The sequence below is a fragment of the Vombatus ursinus genome, unplaced genomic scaffold, assembly GCF_900497805.2.
Source record: "Vombatus ursinus unplaced genomic scaffold, bare-nosed wombat genome assembly UNPS02014812.1, whole genome shotgun sequence".
Lineage (NCBI taxonomy): Eukaryota > Metazoa > Chordata > Mammalia > Diprotodontia > Vombatidae > Vombatus > Vombatus ursinus.
This window is the reverse complement of record NW_020954590.1, coordinates 39,175,090-39,196,222: the sequence shown is the minus strand read 5'-3', so window position 1 is coordinate 39,196,222 and position 21,133 is coordinate 39,175,090. Positions and strand designations below refer to the sequence as shown.

Here is a 21,133-nt window from a genome sequence, read left to right as displayed (position 1 = left end):
GCTTATGAAATGTTTTCTTGAACTGACTTGAATCTTGGCTATCACTAGTCTGACCTTGGTGAGCCAGTCACTTAACCTTTTTGAGCCCTGGCTTCTTCATTTTAAAGAAGGGGGCTTGGATTAGATGATTTCTAGTATCTATAGATCTTTGCTTTAAAAAAAACCCCAAATTATATTCTTTTCATGATCTCTTTATAGTATGCGGATTCAGGTTCAACTTTCAATAACAAAATTCAATAAACTTGATTCCTTAATCATAAAATATTGCTTTCTACATTATTTGTCGCCAAAGACTATAGACACAATGTATCACAAAGATGTAATTGATTTTACACCTGGTACCATCACCTGAAGTGAGAAAGACTAACCAAAATATATATACTCTATGGGTCTTTGATTCTGTGACTAAACCTAATGTAGAAAATATCAGCTAAGGGAATTGCTGTGGTGCAATGGAATGAGTGCTGACGTCAAGGGGACCTGAGTTTAAATTCTAGCTATCACTTTCTGTGTGACCTGGAGGAAACTCTATAACATCTCTGGGCCTCAGTTTCCTCATCTGTAAAATGTTGAACAAAATAGATTCTAGAGTCTTTTCCAACTCTAAATCTATGATGATTAAAAATCACATCTGTGCCTAGAGAAAATAATGGGGTGCCCATCTTCACTTTAAAACAACTGGTATCATATATAATTCACCAAATTACTGAGGTGGATGTGGGAAAAGACTTATCTTTCTATGTATTTTATCTTTTAAAAACAGTCTAAAGACTACTTCATTCACTTTATTTAACAAGCACTATTGAACAAAACGCACTGCACTAAAGATAGAGATTGGAGGATACCTTATAGGGCAATGAGAATGTCAAGAATGGGAATAGATAAAAGAGAAATTAGAAAGGCAGAATCAATCCCTTCTAGCTCTGTCATTTTCTGGTTCAATGAGGCTGCAAGTGTTTGGATTGCAGGGGGTGGGGAAGAGGGAGGAGTTAGAAATGATTTCCAAGTTCAGTCTGGGTGGGGAGATGAAAGGCAGCCTGGCGTGATGATGTCAAAACTTAAGCCAAGACACCTGGTTTTGAATCCCAGCTCCAGTACTCACTTGCGTCGGCCCTTGGGTAAGTTATTTAACTTCTCAGATTCTCAATTTCTTAATCTGTGAAATGGGCAATGATAATAATCGTACTGCCTATCTCAGACTCGAGTAAGATGTTTTGTTAACTTTTAAGTGTTATATGCATATGAATTTTAAACAATAAAAAGTACAGAGGAGTTTGTGAGGGAAAATTTTGAATTCGGTTTTAGATTAAGTTTAAATTAACTGGAGAAATCCATAGTTATTCACCGAGGTGATGGTTGAAGCTAGGGAAGCGGGTGATATTTTTTGAAGGGTAAGTGTATTAAGAGTAGAAGAAAAAAAAGAACGTTGGTGAATGCCCACTTTGTGTGTATGGTGGTGGTGGTGGAGGGAGGTGGAAAGGAAAATGCAATTAAGAGAAGTACTGTTATAAATATGAGAATGCATCATGGAAGGGAAGCTGAGGGAGAAGTATCACTTTTAATGAAAAAAGTCCAATTTTCAGAAAGCCCTTCGGCAAAGTTTACCCCAGGTCTCTGATTCTCGTCTCTTATCTACGCATTTATCATTTTTATAGGGTTTCCTGGTTCTCCAGTTGTTATCATCTTGCGAGTTTTATAGACTATCTCGCCCATTATTTCTCCTGATTCTTTACTCTAGGTCTGCATGCTTCGGAGGGGGTCGGGCTCCCTGGTCTGAATTCAAGTTTTGCCCGTTTACTACTGTGCCAGGTAAGTTGGTGGACGAAAGCAGGTCACGCACGTTTGATGTAACCATGGCCCCACTTCCCCTCTCCCTCTCGCCAACTCGGCGTGATTCCTTGGCTCGTTGCTGCAGAGGTGCGTGCTAGGTATCGCCCGCCCTGGTGCCAGCTCCACGGCTTGGTACCACCACCCATAAGCCCTTGGTGATCCCCACCCTCCCTGATGCCAGGAAGGCGTCCCATGCCCAGCCAGGCACCAGGGCTGCGCTTTTAAACTGGTTTAACTAGTTTCTCCGGAGTTAGTCGGCCGGGAAGAATAAAGCCTATGGGGCAGTGGGAGCGCCTGACAAACTGAGTACAGGTGGAGGCCGTTTGCCCCTTCAGGACCCCGAAAAGGCTACCAGGTGGATTGTTTTCACACAGGCTGCTCAGCTCTCCCGAAAAAACACTTGATCCCGACCTACGCGTCCACCCATCCCTCCCTGCACCCCTCCCCAGCTACGCACTGCGCAGACGCTGGCGATGTGCGCGCTCTGCCGCGGAGGGATGCTTCCTGGGAGTTGTAGTTCACCGCCTGGAATGGGCTCCTCCGCCAAGCCGGGCGCTTCCATCTCTCAAAGACTACAGCTCCCGGCGTCCTCCGCGCGAGGGCACCGAGCGTCGTGTCTTTGACGGCCTCCGTCGTGTGTCCAAAGGAAGGAAAGGCTACCGGGGAAGCCGGCAGCGGCGGGAGGAGGGGATGCGCTTGCGCGTTGCCCGGCTGGCCCCGTTCCGTCCCAGTCATTGTAAACAGGCGGCGGCGTAGAAAAGCTTGGGTGGGGTGGTGATGGGGCGCCTGGGGCTTGCCCGGGGCGCGGCCGAGGGGGCGGAGGCGGCGTGAGCGCGAGGCGGCGGCGGCGGCAGCAGGAAGAGGTCGGTCGCACAGCGGCTGGGGCAGGTCAGTCGCGTGTCCGGAGTCGCCGCAGTTGATCCTCTGGCTCTTTGGGGGGTTTCCTCCCACCTTTCCACGGGGCGCTGCGCCCCTTCCCGGATCCCATGCCACGTGAGGGTTGCATACTTCCGTTTCCCCGGTGCCTGTCAGTTACCGCCCCCCTCTCTCACGACTTCAGGGGTTGGGGGAGGGGGCGTGGTCCTGGAGAAGGGGGGTGTCAGACCTTCATCCCCGCTCCCCACTTACCCTGGGCAGGTCCTCCTTCCTGTGAGTCCCGCGGCCGCGTTTGGGGTTGGGTGTGTGGGAGGTCGGGAGGTCGGGAGGTCGGGAGGTCAGGCTCATTCTCCCACCTCGGTGCCCAGGGCCCTCCCCAAAGGCCTTCCCGAAGTCGGCCTTTCAAACCAAACCCAACCAGACCTCGGGCAGGACCAGGAAAAGGCTCTCCAGGTCTTCCCCTGCAGGGTAGACGCCCCTTTGACTGGAAACATTAGGGTTTGCTTAAGACAGTGCTGTGGCCCTTGGATTTAGGCTTCAAGAAGTGAAGAGCTACTAGGATCCTACATTGAGAGCCGGGATAGATCTTGGAATTCATATCCTGCCTTGGACCCTTATGATTCGTGTGCAGGAGTCTTTCCGAGACTCTGTTTCATCACCTGTAAAATGGGGATAATAAAACACTAGCTCCTAGGATTGTAAGGATAAAGTGAGATGCTTGTAAATCGAGTTGCAAACTTAAAAGAACTCTAGGAAATGGTATTGTCTAGTCAGGGGTTCCTAAGGTGGGATCAGTGTACCCAGAGCATAGAGTTCATGGATTGGGATGGGAAAAACATTACAACTTTTATTTTCACTTGTCTCTAGCTGAAATTTATAATTTCTTTGAGTTATTTTAAAACATTCTTAAGGTCCATAGACTTCACTAGCCTATCAAAGGGGGTCCATAACACGAAAAAGGTAGTCCAGCTCCCTGCACTTTACAAGTGAGTGGTTAAATAACTGATAGGATTTGAATCCAAGTTCTCAGGATCCACATTCAGCACTTTTCCCCTAATGGTTTTTACTGGTTTTCCCTCCTGCCTGGAACACTCTTTCTCCTCACCTTCTGCCTCCTGCTTTACCTGGCTTTCCTCAAGTCTCATCTAAAATCTTGCCTTCGCTAACCTTTCTTGATCAAAGCTTCCGTACCTTCTGAGATTATCTCCAATTTATCTTATCTTGTTTGTGCATATTTGTTAGAATATTGTTCTCTGTATTAGATTGTGAGCCCTTTGAGGGAAAGGACTGTCTTTTCCTTTTTTCTTTTTTTGTGTCTCCGGTTCTTAGCACAGTACCTAGTACATAGTAGGCCTTTAATAAATACTAGTTAACTTGATGTCGTCTTTTCAGGATTAAGGCTTTTTTGGACTCACTTCTCAGATTCTTTTATGCTGAAACACTCTTTTGGGAGGTAATTGGGCAATTGGGGTAAAGTGACCTGCCCAGGGTCAGCTGATAAGGTCTGAGGCTACATTTGAACTCAGGTCATATATCCACTGCACTACCTAGTTGCTTCTGTGCTAAAACACTCCGATATCGTTAAAAAAAAATTCTTTGTAGTCTGAGAATGAAAATTATCTTTGTAGTATGAAAATTAAATAGTCAGCACCTCTGTATCTGAAACAACTATGGTTTTGAGATCTGAAAATCACCTTTTTAAAGCCCTTATGTAATCATTTAGTTTTGTGAAATTAAATTTAGTGAAATAAGTCTGGGAAGAAACCCCAAACTAATATTGTTATTTAGGTGTAGCAAACCCTTTACTGAAGAGTAAATATTTTCTGAGTATTCATTTGAACACAGAGCTTACATTATCACCTTCAGTACAGTTTAATTGAATTTTGTGTTTTGTGTAATGTTGCTAACTTATTCTGAATAATGTCTAGCATTCTGCCATTCTTCTGTGGCTGTTTACAAGATATGATAAAGTAACACTGTCACGAGTAAGTGAAACTTGGAGATTCAAAGATAACATGACAGTTTCGTTCAGAATTATCCAGCTGTCATAGAGTAGATTCGATGAATTCCCTCACTGATTTATTTCCCTCTATATAGTGTTCATTAGTGATAGTTGAATATAATAGTGAAGAAAAAACTATAAATAGGTATTGGTTTCCCAGTTTGTAAATGAATGATAAGCTCTGTACTATAGATACAGTAGTTCAACATTCAGCCAGTTAGTAAACACTGATTAAGCACCTCCTGTGTGCCAGGCACCCTGTTAAGGACTTTAACCATTTGGAAAACATTACGTTATACAAAAGTCACTTTAAAAAATATGATTACTAACTTGTATGTTCTCTCATATGCTCCTTTTTCCTTATCCTACAAGATTTAAAAGACCAGAAATGTACTTGAACATTCAGATTTTTGATTTGTTCAACTGTTTGTAGATGAATGATTTGTTTAGTACTATCTCTTTACCTGGGCAATTGTACCTGGGTAGAGTGAATAACTAGAAAATTTTTCTTTTCGTTATTTTTAAATTTAATCAAGAACATGAACTTATTTTCTTGGTTTTATTTTTTTCTAGCCTTCTTAAATATTTATTGATTCCCTGTTTTGTGCTAGGCATTGTATAAGATTGTTTCTGGCTTCAAGAATCTTTATAATGTGTTTGAAAAGATAAAACATTCATTCAACAGACAATGTATTTGTAATCTACTACGTGCAAAGTACTTTACTAGGGACTGTGGAAAATATGAATAGCAAGATATGACTCCTGCTTCTAAGGAATTTACAGTCTACTGGAGGGAGATAAGACACATACATAAATGTTACCCAAAATAGGGTATTTAAAATGCATAAGAAAGGTACAAAGTGTTCTGAGAATTTGTGTTAGGAAGAGATGATCAAGTTGGAAGGGTATCATAGATACTTTTATAGAGGTAGTGGTATTTGATCTGAACCATGGAGGATCTAGGAATAGGACTTGACGTAAGCAAAGATATAGAAGTAATAAAGCAAAAGTAGTTTGGGGAAATGCTGAGAAAGTGTGGTTTAGCTGGAGTATTGGTTCTGGATAGGGGAGTGGCATGTGATAACTTTGAGATGAAGATTCAAACAGGAATTGGATTGAAGAGAGGGGAATGGAACTAGAATGCTCAGTGCCTTGGATACCAGGTAAAGAATTTCGGACTTTATTTTGTTGCCAGTGGAGAACTATTGAAAGTTTTAGGGCAGGGAAGTTAAACTGGTATAGTGGAAGAGGATGAGATGACCTTGGTTTCAGTCCCACTTTTGTTATTTCAGGAAGCTATTTTATCAAAGAAGCTGTTAACCTCTTTGGTCCTCAGTTTCCTAACTTAATTGTGGGGATTGAACTAGATGATTTTGGAGCTATTTTCCATTTCCATTAAAGTGTAATTGGGCAATATTTAATAAAAATACATAAAAATACAATAGAACATAGTGTTAATATGTGGTTTTCTAAGTCAGTATATAGCCAGCAGGGATCCTTATGTATGGTTTAGTGCCCCCCCTGCCCTGCTCCTTCTTCTTTGAGTTTGACCACTGGTCTAGAGAGGTTCTGGCTGGAGATAAATATAGATATTTGTCATCAGCATAGAAGTGATAATGAAAACCTTGTGGAATGGATAAAGGCATCAAAAAAGAAAGTGTAGGGTTAAGGACAGAGTCTTAAATGTGTAAAAAGTTAAGTAAAAAGTTAAATAACAGAAAGCAGTAATACAAAAAAAAAACATAGTATCTTAGATTTAGAGTTGGGAGGGACCTTAGATGCCATGCACTCCATCTGCATTTTACAGAAGAAGGAACCAAAACCCACAGTGATCAAATGACTTTCCTAAAGTCACAAATTCCAAGTGGCAGGGCTGGGATTTGATGTTGCAGGGCATGTGGTTCATTGCCGAATAGGTGGCATGTATGGTAAGTGTTATCAGAGGAGTTCAGAGTTGAGTGAGGCTACTTTGATTAGAGAAGTCTTCATGATAAGGTAGAGGATTTTTATATATTGAGAGGAAAGGGCATTTTTTCATACACCCTTGTTTTTGAAGACTGTAATAATCTTTTTCATCCTGTGATAGCACCTACCTCCCAGGGTTGTTGTTTGGATCAAATGAGATAATATTTGTAAAGTTCTTAGCACAGTACTTGGCACATCGTAGGTGCAATATAAATGTTGTTTTTATTATTATTATTATTAATCATCATCATCTTTCTAGGTTGAAAAAAAAATTCAAATCTTTTTTTTAAGCCTTTTTTTCCCCGTCTGAAACCTTACCTGCCTTTTCATTTAGTTGCCTTCTCAATCCTTTTCAGCTCTCATATCTTTTTTGAAGAGCAAGGACTAGAACTTCAGATAGTATTTTAAGTTAGATCAGTATCTAACAGGCAGGTTAACATCTTTTCTTTGACTTAGAGTCTTGGTAAATTACTCTGTCTTCAAGGTTTAGGTTACTTGCCAAGGGTCACACTGCTACTAAGAACTCAGATCTTCCTGACTTCAAGGCTGACTCCCTATCCACTGTCATGCAGCCTCTTCCATTTAATCAGGTTATTTTATATATGTATATATAGTATTATAGTTTATTAGAATTATTAGAAATAAAAACAATAGCATAATCTTATGAATGATGTTATCTAACCTAAAATACTATTTGCAGTTCCATTTGGTGCTCTTTAAGAAAGACATAGTAGAACTGAAACAGAACCTCTCCCTTGTTAGGGGAGTTTTCTCACCTAGGAATTTCCAGATACTATACCAGAAGAATCACAAGTCTGGTTTTTATCCCTATCCTTAATTGAGATTCTCCATTATGGAGTGTTGGAGATTAATAGCTACTCCCATTTAGAAACTTGATAGTGTATTTTTTGAAAGAAGTCATACTAACTAGAAGTTTGGATGTATGGTACCACACAGGGTATATTATAGCAGCTATTGAAAAGATTGTAGCATGTTCCACATGAGTAAATTTACACACATGTACAAATATTTATATAGATAGACATTTACATATATATGTAAAATCAAAGCACTTATTAAAAAACTACCCATTTATTACCCATAACACTGCATGAGTCCTGGGAGTATTGAAGGAGTTATAAACTTTTGAAAGAAGTTTTATGTTTTTATGCCTTTTGTGTTAATAACAAAGACAAGTTTGTGTAGAATTAAGCTTATAATAGGATAGATTCCCTTTCGTTTTTGTCTTTATATCCTGAGCGCTTAGCATTGCCAGGTATATGGTGAGTGCCTAATAAATGAGTACTAATTGGAGTTTTTTTTGGTCAATATCTTTGGACCTTAATGTGTACTACCTTGCTAGACCCAGTCTCTAAAATGTTACATAAACATGCTTTGTGTTTTGGACTGTTCTTGTTGCAGTTATAGAGCAATTTTGTTTTATGAGGTAAATATGAATTCCAGCACAGTATAATGTGAGTATATAGGAATTTCTTTAAAAACAAAGTCTGTAAATTAGTAGTCACATGTTGATGGACTTCTAAACTAAATCATACTTATGGCAGGCTTGATTTATCTCTTAACCATAACTTACGAGATTGTTTTGTTTGGGCTTTACACATTTTTAGGTATTCTCATCCTTTTACTTAAATTGAGCTCTTGTGTGTAAGTAAAAAATCCCATGCATTCTTTGTAACGTTGCTCCACATAATGCCGTTTTGTAGTGATGTTTATATTTTATAGTAAGAATGCTACAAGTCAACTACTAATAATAAAAGAAATAGAGGTCCAAATCTGAGTTTTAAACTTAACACTCAGCAAGTGAATTGGCAAAGTTGACAAAAGATGGAATTATTCATTAGTACAACCATGCTAAAAAACAGTTTGGAATTATGCAGATAAAATGACTAAAATGTCTTTGCCCTTTAACTCAAATTCTTTCTACTGCTAGATGTATACTCCAAGGAAGTCATTGATGTAAATCACCAAAATATGTATAACGTCACTTTTTGTAGTAGCATGGGATTGGAAGCAAAGTACATGAATGTAATGGAATATTACTGTGCTATAAGAAATGACTAACATGATCAACATATAGAAGCAAAGAATGACTTACATGCAGAACAAAGTTGATAGACCCAGAAAAAAAAAAAAACCTAATACACAATGACAACACGTAAATGAAAAGAACAACCACCACAAACAATTGAAACTGAATGTTGCAAAATTTAAAAGAACAAGCTGGGCCCCAAAGAAGAAATATTAGAAGATACCTTTACCCCTTTGCCGAGATGGTTGTGGGTAATGGGAGTGTTTGCAGCATCCAATGGAATGTCAGATTTTTTCAAAATGATGATTGGTTTTACTGAATTTTTTTCCTTTTTTTTTCGTTTTTAACAAAACATTCTTTGTTGCAAGAATAGGAGTCTCTGGGAGGGAGAGTATTACAGTGGGAAAATATATGCAGTGTCAAAACAAAAGATAGCAATAAAAATCTTTTTAAAACATCCTACATGCCTGGACCACACTATAATGTGGCAGAATCATCTTTTGGTTGGTCATCTTAGGTGGTCTGTGAGAATCTGAGCTAGCCCTTGAACCCTAGTGTTGTCAACTGCTTTCTGTAACATTGCTTCAAAAAATTTTTTTAAAAAATCCTGAGCCAAAACACTGAATATGATCATTTCTACATAAAAAGGAGAACAGAAACAAGATCATACTTGAGACTGAGGGTCTGTTATGCATAGCTCTTCCTTTAAAATATATAATAAATTGAACATACAACTTTCAAAGCTATTTTGCTTGTCAGTGTATAACATTTTGTTACATTATGTTTCTGTGGATCTAGTTAATGAAATCTCAGAAAAACAATGTACCTTCCTTGTCACCTTTTGATTTGAATTTAGGATGGTAAAAATTTAGAATGGTAAAAATCTTAACAGATTTAAAAAAGAGGTAAATTGTTGAGTTAATTTTTTAAAAATTACATATTAAATTAATTCAGTCATGAATAATTCATGCAAGGACTCTTTGTTTTTATATCTCCAGTGCATAGCAGAGTGACTAGTAGAAGAGCCCTTAACAAATGCTGGTTGATTGATTGATGAAGTGGTAGTTTTAGTGGACATTGACATGACAGCCAAAAAACACTAATGTGTTACCTTAGTTCAAAGGCACAGTATCTGGGAAGAGGGAAGTGAGAAGCGGATTGTGTTATGTTATTCATAACACAGCTGAAGTATTGTGTTCACTTCTGACCATTGGGTTTTAAGAATGACCTTGATAAGCTGAGTAACATCCAGAGGAAGGTGTCCAGGATGGAGCAGACCCTTGAAATAACGCCGTTTGAGAATATTTGAAAGAAGCTGAGGTTAGCCTGAGAAAAGACTTGGCATAGCAGTAGGGGGATATTCTTTTCCCTATAAATCTTCAAGTATTAGTTTTCTGTGATTGATCTCAGGGGCAGTGGGTTGAAGTTAGAGATCGATTTAGGCTTGAGAAAGAATTTTTTTGTAAATTTTAAAAATTTATCTCTATCTATTCTGAACTTAGGAAATGTTCACTTCCATTTAAGTTGTAGGACACAAGAGGATTGTATATGAAGCTGCCTACTTTATTTATAGCTTGCTTTTAAAAATGTGTAACAAATTCAGCAGGTAAATTTCAAAACTGTTGTGCTTGTCTCTTATTCCTTCTGACCTTCCTTCCATTCTGTTCTCATTTTAAGGAGGAAGGGGAGAAGAATTCAATCCTACCCCTTTTTCTTATGCCTTCTCCTCAAAAAATGGTAGTGGGGTGGGGAAACCTTTGTAACAAATATGCTAAGTCAAGCAAGACAAATTCCCACATATCCCACTTCCAAAAATGTATGTTTCACTCTGCATCAATCTGCATCACCATCATCCTGTCAGGAGGTGGGTAGTACTACTATGGAGTCATGGTTGATCATTTCATTTTTCAGAGTTCTAAAGTCTTTCAAAGTAGTTTGACTTTATAGTGTTGTTATTGTATAAATTGTTTTCATGGTATTACCCACTTCATTTTGCTTTAGTTCATTCGTATCTCCCCAGGTTTCTCTGAAACTTGTTGATTGTTTCTTACCACATAGTAACTTTCCATTGCATTCATATGTAAGGAAATACTTCTCAACTGAGCTGTTTCAAAATTGAGTGGGCTCTTTCTGTAAGCAGTGTTTCCTTTCATTATAGATCTTTGAAGGCCGGATAAACACTTTTTGGGTTTTTATAGTGAAGATTCTTGGTCAGGTATAGTACTAGATGGCCCTTGCAACTCTTGAGATTTTGTGATTTCCATAAGGGGAGAGAGAAGAATTAAAAATAACACTAAGGTTGTAAAAATGAGAGAGTGATTATTAGTGCCATAGACAGAAATCATTAAGATATAAGAGTGAGCAGGCTTAGGGGTAAAGTTCTGAATATTTTGATTTTGAGGTGCTGGAATTGTAAGATTAGTTAGAATGTAAGCTCATGCAAGCAGAGATTGTTTCTGCTTTTTGCCAAAGCCACAATCTCATTGTACCAGTTTATTACAGTACCTGGAACATGGTAAACATGCAATAAATGTTTGTTAATTGATTGGTGGAGCATCAGAGAAGGAACCATCTGGAGATATAGGTCTGGAATTTTCAGAAGTCAGAACTAAATAACTGAGATTTAGAAATTATCTATGTAGGGTAGTTGAAGACCTCAAGCTACTGTACTGTGTATCTCCTTTCATAGTCAGACTTCTAAAAAAAAAAAAGAGTTCTAGCATTTTTTTCTCTTCCCAGTCACTTAACTGTCATGACTAGTACTAAGTTTTGTGAATTTTACCTCCACATTATATCTCCATTTAGTTGCTTTCTTCTTCTACTGGTTTTTTGCTACTCTGTCTCATGTACTTTTGGTTCAAGTCTTTATCACCTCTTGCCTGAACTTCTGTTTCTAATTTTTTCTGCCAAATCAATATTCCTGAGTCACAGATCTGGTCATGTTATTCCTTTGCTCAGGAAGCTTTAGTGCAGGGGTTCTTGAGCTATTTTTGTATTGTGGACTCCTTTGACGGTTGGGTGAAGCCTATGAACCCTGTGTCAGAAAAATGCTTTTAAAACGCATAAAATAAAAATATGTAGCATTACGAAGGAGACGGAAACGGAAACTTCTTTTTTACTTTGACTTCACCAGTCTCTCCACAATCTGTTACAGACAGACTGGCCTACCTCTGTCTCCCATATACTGCGTTCTATGCCCAACCTCTCTGCTGGGAGGGCTGAGGGGTGGGGGGGCTGGTGGTGTCTCCTGTACTTGGAATATACTTTTTCCTCACTACTACTGATGGAGTGCTTGGGTGCCTGAGCTTGGATCCCAGTTTCTCCCTGGCCTCGGAAACACTATCCCTGACAGTTTCCTCCCAGCCCAAAGACCCTAACTCTGGCAATAACTCGTGAGTGGGCCCAGTGAGGCAACTATCTCTCCCAGTTACAAGAACAAGCTGACCTCTGTAGAGTTTCCCTTATATGAGCAGGACTATCTTGTACCAGTGGAACTATCAAGTATTGATGCCCACAGTAACCATATACAATCCGGAGGTCAAGCTATAGATGTCAACTCCTGAAACTATCTTGTTACAGACATAACAGATCAAAAATATACCCTTTAGGAACGCTGTCTCCCCCCCACCCCCGTTTCCAGTAGTGACCAAGATTGTATGTTATCATCTAATTAGCATACCTGGCACATAATCCATTGCTTTTCCTGTATAAGCTTTAGCATCATTCCTGTTAGGTTGCAAGTTCCCTAACAAGCTTTGCCCACCATGACACAGGTTCCTTGAGAATCCTTGCCCGATGTATAGCGTAACAATAAATCTTTGCCACCTTGACTTAAAAAATACTTAAGTCTGTGAATTCATTCCAGACGACCCAGTCCTATATTCTGGCCCTTGAGGGGTCTCTGAACCTCTCAGACAGCAACACTACCTCTTAGTATCTCCAACTTTACACCAAATCTGAGTTCAGTTATCATTTTGTACAAGATTATTCTGATTCCCTCCCCCTTCACTACACCCCAGTTGATAGTGCTCTCCCTCTAGAAAATTATTTTATGTAGTTAGAAGGCAGTGCATTGCCTCCTGGGCAGGCCACTTAACTTCTCTGAGCTTTAGTTTCTTCCTCTGTGAAGTGCGGGGGTTATACTTGAAGACCTTTCAGGTCTCTAACAGCTCTAACTCTATGATCTTATGATCCCATATTATGTTTTTCATTTTCTATTTACTAAATCTTGTTCAGTCTTCAAAGGTAGGGACTGCTTCATTTTGCTTTTGTATGTTTGGCACATGGCAGGCATTTAAATGCTTGTTGAATTGAATTGGAGAGAATAATATTACCTTATTTTTTGTCCTCGTTCTTGAAGATGACCATGAGATCAGGAAGGTGATGCCATCATGACTTGCAAGTGAATTGGATTTGAGTGAGGGAAGGCTGTGCAAAGTCACCAGCCTCACTTTCTCCTCTGGAGCCATCTGGGTCTAGTAGCAAGATATAGATCAGGACAACTGGAGATGGCCCTGGATACTGTGGGAAACTTTGGCCTTTTCAAGCTAAGGTCTTTTCCAGGTCTCTGTTTGACTGAAGCAACACCCATTCAGTGATTAAAGCTAGGTAAGAAGAATGCTCTTTTACCTAGTCAAATCCGGGAGGGGAAGACCCTCAGGGTTTCTGGCCAAAAAACAGTTGATGTTTTAATTTATTCTGAGCCATGGAGGCCCAAACCGTGACCAGGTGGGGCTTGGGCTGGTACTTATTGTTGGCTAATCAATGAAAGCCAGAGTGATTTGATTTTTAATAATAACAATGATAATAATAGCCATAATACAATTATATATAATAATAATATTACCTAGGGAAAGAGTGTGCAAGGGTAGAAACGTTGTATCTTTAAGCAGCAGATTTAAGGCAAAGCTATAAAATATTTTAGAGGGTGAAAAGACACACACACACACACACACACATATGCAATCCTAATGATCTTAGCTCACAAATAGGTTCATTACATTATTTGTCGGTTTGTCCCAGGTAGGAAGTATTCCAGTTAAAAGGCATCACACTGAATGTTGGATTAGAATTTTCAAGCAAAAGTAACCTAGAAACTCTTAAGAACTTCCTTTTCCACATTGTCATAATCAGTATTAAGATGGATATACTCTGATTACCCTGAAGACGATATAGTCTCGGTGCTAAGGTTTTGATGATGTAATTTAAATTTGAAAACGAAACAAAACATTTTACTTTGCTCTGATTTTTCCCTCAGGCTGTGTCTTAAGAATCATGCCATTTTATCATGACAGCCAACTTAGTGGTATTTAAACACCATAAAATATTTGTTTATTAAGATGAAAATATGGCATACTAATTGTTATTAACCAAATTAGGTTTTATCCAGAACACTCATGGTTCTGTTTAAGTTACACATAGTTCAAAGAAGATTTGTGGGGAGATAGAATGGAAAGAACTGGACTTGAAGTCAGGAGACTTGTATTCATGTTGTGGCTTTGAAACTGAATGGCAGTGGACTAGTCAGTCATGTAAGCATTCTGAGACCTGGTTTGTCATTTGTAAAATGGATATAATTATACTTAGGCCTTCTACAAGGTGGTTGTGAGGAAAGTGCTTTGTGAAACAATTTTAAATTATAATACACTGGGATACTGAAGTGTATTTGATCAACAGAATATACTATTCAAGTCACCATTTATCAGGCTCCTATTATATATGACAAGTTAGTTTGTGATTTTCCTAAGAGTTAATGCATCTCTTCTCTTGGTGATTTTATTTTCAACATGTGACGAAATTGAGGATCAAAAATCAATTGGTTGTAGAGAAATAGCAAGTATCCCTCCTTAACTCTCATTTGCAACAAGAAAGAAACCTATCAAAGTGGACCAGTATTGGTTCAGCTGGCTATTTTAACAAGTGGTTGTTTCAGAATACTATCTTCCCTATACATTCACATATGAAACATTTTCTATAGTTCTGAATTAGGTAGTCACCCCCATTAGAATATGAGGTCCTTTAGGACAGAGACTGTTGTCTTTTTTGTATCCCCAATGCTTAGCACAGTATCCGGCACACACACAGTAATTGCTTTATAAATGTTTATTAGTGACTAATCATTTTGGTTGAGTCAATTAAAAACTGGAGTTCTGGTGCTGTTTTACTACACCTAGCGTACACAGATTATGGTTTTCAGTGCAGTATCCTAGAGGGCAGGGATCATACATACAAATGTGTGTGTGTGTGTGTGTGTGTGTATCACACACGCATGTATACACGTTTGTGTGCACATGCGCATGTGTGTTTGTTTTGTTTTCAAAATATCTTGCATGATGCCATAGGTACTCAGTGGAAATGACTGGAGGAACTTCATTAAACCCGGAATTATCTGATAGCATCTGAATTTCAGCAAAACTGAAATATGCAGCAGATATTCAAATGGATCTGAAATCTTATTGATATGCATATTTTCCCAATAATATGGCTCAAATGCTTTCTTATGGTCAACAAATAATAGTAACAGTAGGTTCGTAATACTTTCTTATGGTCAACAAATAATTACAGTAGGTTCATATAGCTTTCAGATCAAGTTTTTTATGCATATTCCCTTCTAATGTCATCATTAAGAAGCTATTTGATGTACATGTAGATTATTCTCATGGAAATGTTTATTTATGATTGTATCAGTGTTGGTCTCAATCTGCATCTGTTTCCCATTTTTCAGCATCAGTAGCTTATTTAAAGACATCAGATTGGAGTTGTTTTTAGTTGCATACGATGTCTTATTATTCTTTTTTAAAAAAATATTTATTTTTACCCCCTCCATTTGTCCCCAAGTTTAAAAGAAAAAAAAAGAAAAACCATACAGCAAAAGTAATAAGTTCTAACAAATAAGCATGGTCAAGCAAAACAAATCTATATACACTTGCCATCTCTAAAAATGTATATCTCATTCTTTGCCTTACTCTTCTATCTGGAAATAATCTTCATCATTAGTCCTCTGGAATCATGACTGGTTAGTGCATTAATCAGGAATTCTTAAGTCTTTCAAAAGTTGTTTATCCTTATGTTTTTGCTGTATAAATTCTGTTTCTGCTCATTTTACTCAGCATTATCACTTCCTACAAGACTTCTCGAGTTTCCCAGAAATAAATCCTTTTGTCATTTCTTTCTGCCCAACAATATTACATTATATTAATATATCATAGTTTATTCAGCCATTCTCCAATTGATGGTCATCTTCTTTGTTTCTAATCTTTTTAAAATTTAATTTCTCTCTCATCTTACCTTCCTTTAGGGACAGACTTCCTTTTTGTTGTGTGGCTTCTTTACTGATCTTAGAGGTTTTGAGGCCATGTGTACTGCTTATCAGGGTTTTTTCTTCTTTTCTGTCCCCAAAGCTTTTCTTGCATCTGTTAATGTAATTATATGATTTTGATTGTTTTCGTTATTAATAAGGTTGTATTATTAATAAAGTTAACTTTTGAGTTAACTTCAGAGTTTAATTAAATTTGAGATTCTGTAATTATTTCTGATTTGGAGAATTTTTTCAACTGACTGTTAATAGCTTGTATTTCATCCTTAATTTTTGGGGGGCAGGGTTAAAATTTTATTCTTTCTTATAAGAACTGGCTGTTCATATCCCTTAACCATTATCAACTGTAGGAATGATTCTTTTCTTGTAAATTTGAATCTATGTCTTAAAGAAGATATAGGTGTTTTTTTTAAGGCAATTGGGGTTGAGTGACTTGCCCAGGGTCACATAGCTAATAAGTGTCAAGTGTTTGGTCTGAGGCTGGATTTGAACTCAGGTCCTCCTGACTTCCGGGCTGGTGCTCTATCCAGTGCACCACCTAGCTGCCCCTGTATCTTCTTTATCTTGGAAATGAAACCTTTATCAAAGAACTTGCTGTAAAGACTTTGATCCAGTTAACTGTTACTGCCCTTCTAATTTTAACTATTTTGGCTTTTGTTTATGCAAAAACCTTTTTTTAATAAGCCATCTATTTATGGTCATTCATTTAAAAATTTTTTCAGTTCCAAATTTCTTTACCTCCCATTTGACCATCCCCCACCCATTGAGAAGGCAAGCAATATGATACCCATTATACATGTGAAGTCATGCAAAAATATAGTTCCATATCAACCATGTTTATGCAAAACCTTTTTAATTTTATGTTGTGAATTTCTTGGTAAGTGGACTCCTTAATTCTGTAGTTATTTTAAATAGAATTTCTAATCTTATCTCTTCCTGTTTGGTTTTCTTGGTAATATACAGAAGGGTTGATTATTGTGTGATTATTATTGCTACTTTGCTGAAGTTATGAGTTGTGCCAGTGTACTACCGTCTAGTGATCCATATATAGACTTTCTTATCCCTTACAAAAAGTGATGATTCTGTTTCTTCTTTGTCTATGCTTATTCTTTCCGTTTCTTTTTTTCTTGTCTTATTTCTATAGTTAGCAATTTTTAGCAATATACAAATAGTAATGGTGATAATAGACTGTTTTATCACTGATCTTATTAATAAGCCCTCACTTTGTCTCCATTGCATATAATGCTGGCTCTTCATTTTACATGGCTATTATTTACCATATTAAGGAAAAGTCTGTTTATGCCACTATTTTTTAGTTTTTTTTTAAAAGAAATGGATTTTGTATCTTGTCATGCTTTTCTTGCATCTGTTAATGTAATTATATGATTTTGATTGTTTTTGTTATTAATAAGGTTCATTATAGTTATAATTTCCACATCATTGAATCTTTAAAAGGCAAACATAGGAGTCACAGAAACCTAAAAACCTGAAAAGACTCTGGTCTTTTCATCAGCAATGCTTAAAATTTCTCTTTCATTAAAGGTCTGTTTTCCCTATTACTCTCAGTTTTTTATGGAGTAAGATATTTTTGGTTGTAAGACTTTATCATTTTGCATTTTGGAGTGTCATATTCTGAGATCTCTGTCTTTTATAGTGTCAGTTGCCAAGTCTTGCATGATCTTTACTGTGGTTTCTTGGTGCTTGAGTTCTTTTTTTCTAGGTGCTTATGGTATTTTTTTTCCCCTTTAATCTAGAATACTCTTTAGAGTATTTTTTCATAAGGCTGTTGATAGGTTGTGTTTTTTCCCCATGAGAATTGCCTGTTCATATCTTTTCACCATTTATAGTTGAGGAATGAAATGATAGATTCTCTTTAGTATCACTTTGTACTTTGGTTCTAAAAATAGGTCTGGACAGTTTGCATTTATGATTTCTGGTGATATGGTATCTAGGCCCTTGGGGGGAGGCTTGTGATTTTCCAATAATTTCATGGCTCTTCATGGCTCAGATCTTTCCTTGATCTGTTTTCTAGTCAGTTCTTTGTGATAGGTGATAACTTTCATTTTTCCCCTGGACATTGATTTATTTAGAATTTCTTATTATTTATTTCTGTTTGGCCCAATCTAATTTTCAATGAGTCTGTTACCTGGGTAACATTTTGAACCTCCATTACTAAGCTGTTTATTTTTCTTTGTCCTAGAGCTCTCAAACAATTTATAATACCTTTTTTAATCTCCTGTTTCATTCCTTCCAGGAATTCTAATAATTTTCATTGGCAAGCCATACCTTTATTTCTGCCCATGAGCTTTGTGGAGTTACTCTTCCTCTAGACTTCCTCAGGGCTAGAATGTCCCTGGATGTGTAACATTGTTTTGTCAGTGTATTTATGTATATTCATATTTCAAGCTTTCCTTTTTGAATTGGGATTTTGTCAGTGCCATGATCCAGCTGCTTCTCCAGTCTTGTATTTGTATTGTTTGCTGTCCTCTTGATGGCCCTCTGCTCAGTTCTTTTCTGTTGGATGCAAGCTATCATTTCCTAGGCCCGCCTATAGCCTCTGGTTAGAGTACTTCTCTTCAAGGCTTTCAGGGATAGCTTAGTTTTGTGAATGCAAGCTTTTCCAGCTCTAGGGCAATGAGGTCTGATGCATTCTCCTCAGAAATAGGAGACTTAACTGCTTTGTCTGTTTCCTTTCCTGAGACCTTCTTTCTGGAACACTTAAGTCTCCTTGACCTCGTGTCTGGTGTGTGCTTGAGTGACTTAGAGCTTTCTGACTTGTGTTCTCAGAGGCTATTGGGAGCTGGGCAAGACCCCAGTGCAGCCTTTCTTATCCATGTTCCTCTGGCTGGGCCCTCTCCTTTGTATTTTTAGGCTTCTGGATGTCATCTTTCAATGTCTAGGCTGGATGAGGGTACTCACTGTAGTTTATTTCCTAGTCATTTTTTGATCTGTCTTGCTTTCATTTAATCTTTTCCGGAGGATAGCTGAGATTTGGGTTGGTTGTTCCCCCCCCCCCCCCACCCAATTTATTCTACCATCTTCTTTGGAAGTCCATGTTGCCATGTCTTTTTCTTGTATTTAAAAAAAAAAAATTTCAATGTAACTTTATTTGCATAATCTGATAAGTATACAGAGTGCAGTTATTAACTATAAACTAGCACAAGATTGCTTGCCAGGAATCTGAAAGATTCACCTGCCTTTCTGCTATAAGGAGGGGTGAGGTGTGCCGTATGTTTAATAATCTGTTCCTAGAGCATTATTGATCTCTTAATTCTTTTCCCTTTGTTAATTTTTTCCTATTTATCCTGTATGTGGCTTGCCTGGCATTTTTTGCATGTTGTCTTCCCCTTTAGATTGTAAAATCTTTGAGGTTTTTTAGTTGGTGTTTAGTTTCCTTTGAATTAACAATTTTCTTTTGAGTGGAGTTGCAAGTACCAAACTGCTGCTACAAATAAGAAATACTGTAGAAATTCAGAAATGGGGAAAGATCATTGTGCATTGGGGTGTTTAGACAAAAGTTCGCAAAAGCAGGTGGAAACTTGAGCTGGCCTTTCTGATGTAGGTGGGATTCAGATAAGCAGAAAGAAGAGCATTACAGTCAGCTGGAGAATGCAGTTTAGTAATAAGTAGACCGGTTTGACCTGAGGCAGAGGGCTTATTTATGCAGAGAAGTAGTGAAAGGTAAACATGGATAGGTTTAAGATTAGGTTGTAGAAAGCCTTGAATGTTAGGTTGAGGCCTTTGAACATTGTTCTGTTTGCCATGGGAAATCATTGAAGTTTTTGGAGAAGGAAATGACCTACTGAAAATGATGTTTTAGGTAGATTAATGTACAATTAATTGGAGGGGGAAGAGGAGGAGATTAGGCTGGGAAACCAGTTAGACTGTTACTGTAGTCCAGTTTGAATTAGGGTGTTGGCCATGGGAATGCAAGTAAGAGGTTGTGTGTGATAACCCTGAGAAAGGAAGAATGACTTGGTGACTGATGGGATATGGAGAATAAAGAAATGTGAAAGGTTAATAACCAGATATTATTACACTTTTATAAAAAAGCCTTGATATTATCATGGCTAAGTTCTCCCTGGATATTGGCACCTGATCTTTCCTGCATTATTTTGCTCTGCTCCCATTTATATGTTCTACATTCCAGCCATACTAGTTTTTTAGCTGTTTTCCCATTTTATCCTACCTTCTCTTTACTCTGTACATTTGTTCAGGTTAACTCACAGGCCTGGAATATATTCCTTCCCCAACTGACTATTGTATTTGTTACTGACATTATTCTTTCCAAGTACAATTCTCCTTTAGGCCTTTTCTCATATTCCTTCCAACTTAGAAGGATCTCTCTCCCTCTTAACATTTTCTTCATAGTACTTTGGTTGGTTCCTTAGCCCTAATCTCAGTATTCCTTGCATATTGCTTGTAGGTCTTCCTCTTATTTATATTGTAAGCTACTTGAGGGAACAGATTATATTTTTTTCCATCTTTTTTACCCTCAGTACTTAGCATAGTGTCTGGCACTGAGTGAGTACTTAATACATAATCATTTAATTGAATCAGCTCTGTGAATCTCAACGAGTAGCAGCCTGACATAAGCGATAGAGTACTTAACTTGGAGTCTGGAAGACCTGGGTTCAGGTCTTCTGCCTTAGACATTTTACTGACTGTGTTGCTCTGGGCAAGTAAATAGCTCTGAGCCTCAAGGTTCTCATCCATAAAATGAGGATGATAATAATTCCGAACTCATAAGGTTGTTGGTCGGCTCCAAAAAGATCAGGTTAAAAAATGGAATGGATTCCCTTGAAACAGATAGTGGTTCTCCTTGGAAGTCTTCAGTTAAAGGCTGGGTGACTATTAGGTATTTTGTAGTGGGGATTCCATTTAGTTATAAATATGTGTGTGTGTGTATAGACACACACACACACACACACACACACACACACACACACACACACATACATATATATTTTTTTTGGTGAGGCAGTTGAGGTTAAGTGACTTGCCCAGGGTCACACAACTAGTAAGTGTTATGTGTCTGAGGTCGAATTTGAACTCGGGTCCTCCTGACTCCAGGGCCGGTGCTCTATCTACTGCG

General features: G+C 38.1%; 1 protein-coding gene across 4 annotated transcripts in view; it reads left to right on the top strand.

Moving 5' to 3' along the window:
• Positions 1-1,024: 1,024 nt before the first annotated feature.
• The window catches only part of LOC114054089 (ralA-binding protein 1), a 50,620-nt gene continuing 30,511 nt past the window's right edge, over positions 1,025-21,133 (top strand). Inside the window, exons 1-2 of one of the 4 annotated variants that reach the window (XM_027877197.1) lie at positions 1,025-1,118; positions 1,739-1,809. The gene's annotated coding sequence lies outside the window, so the exon portion shown is untranslated. Of the gene's footprint in view, positions 1,119-1,738; positions 1,810-2,646; positions 2,719-2,761; positions 2,824-2,957; positions 2,980-21,133 lie in introns of those variants that run through there. The other 3 variants (XM_027877198.1, XM_027877199.1, XM_027877200.1) reach the window with 3 other exon arrangements.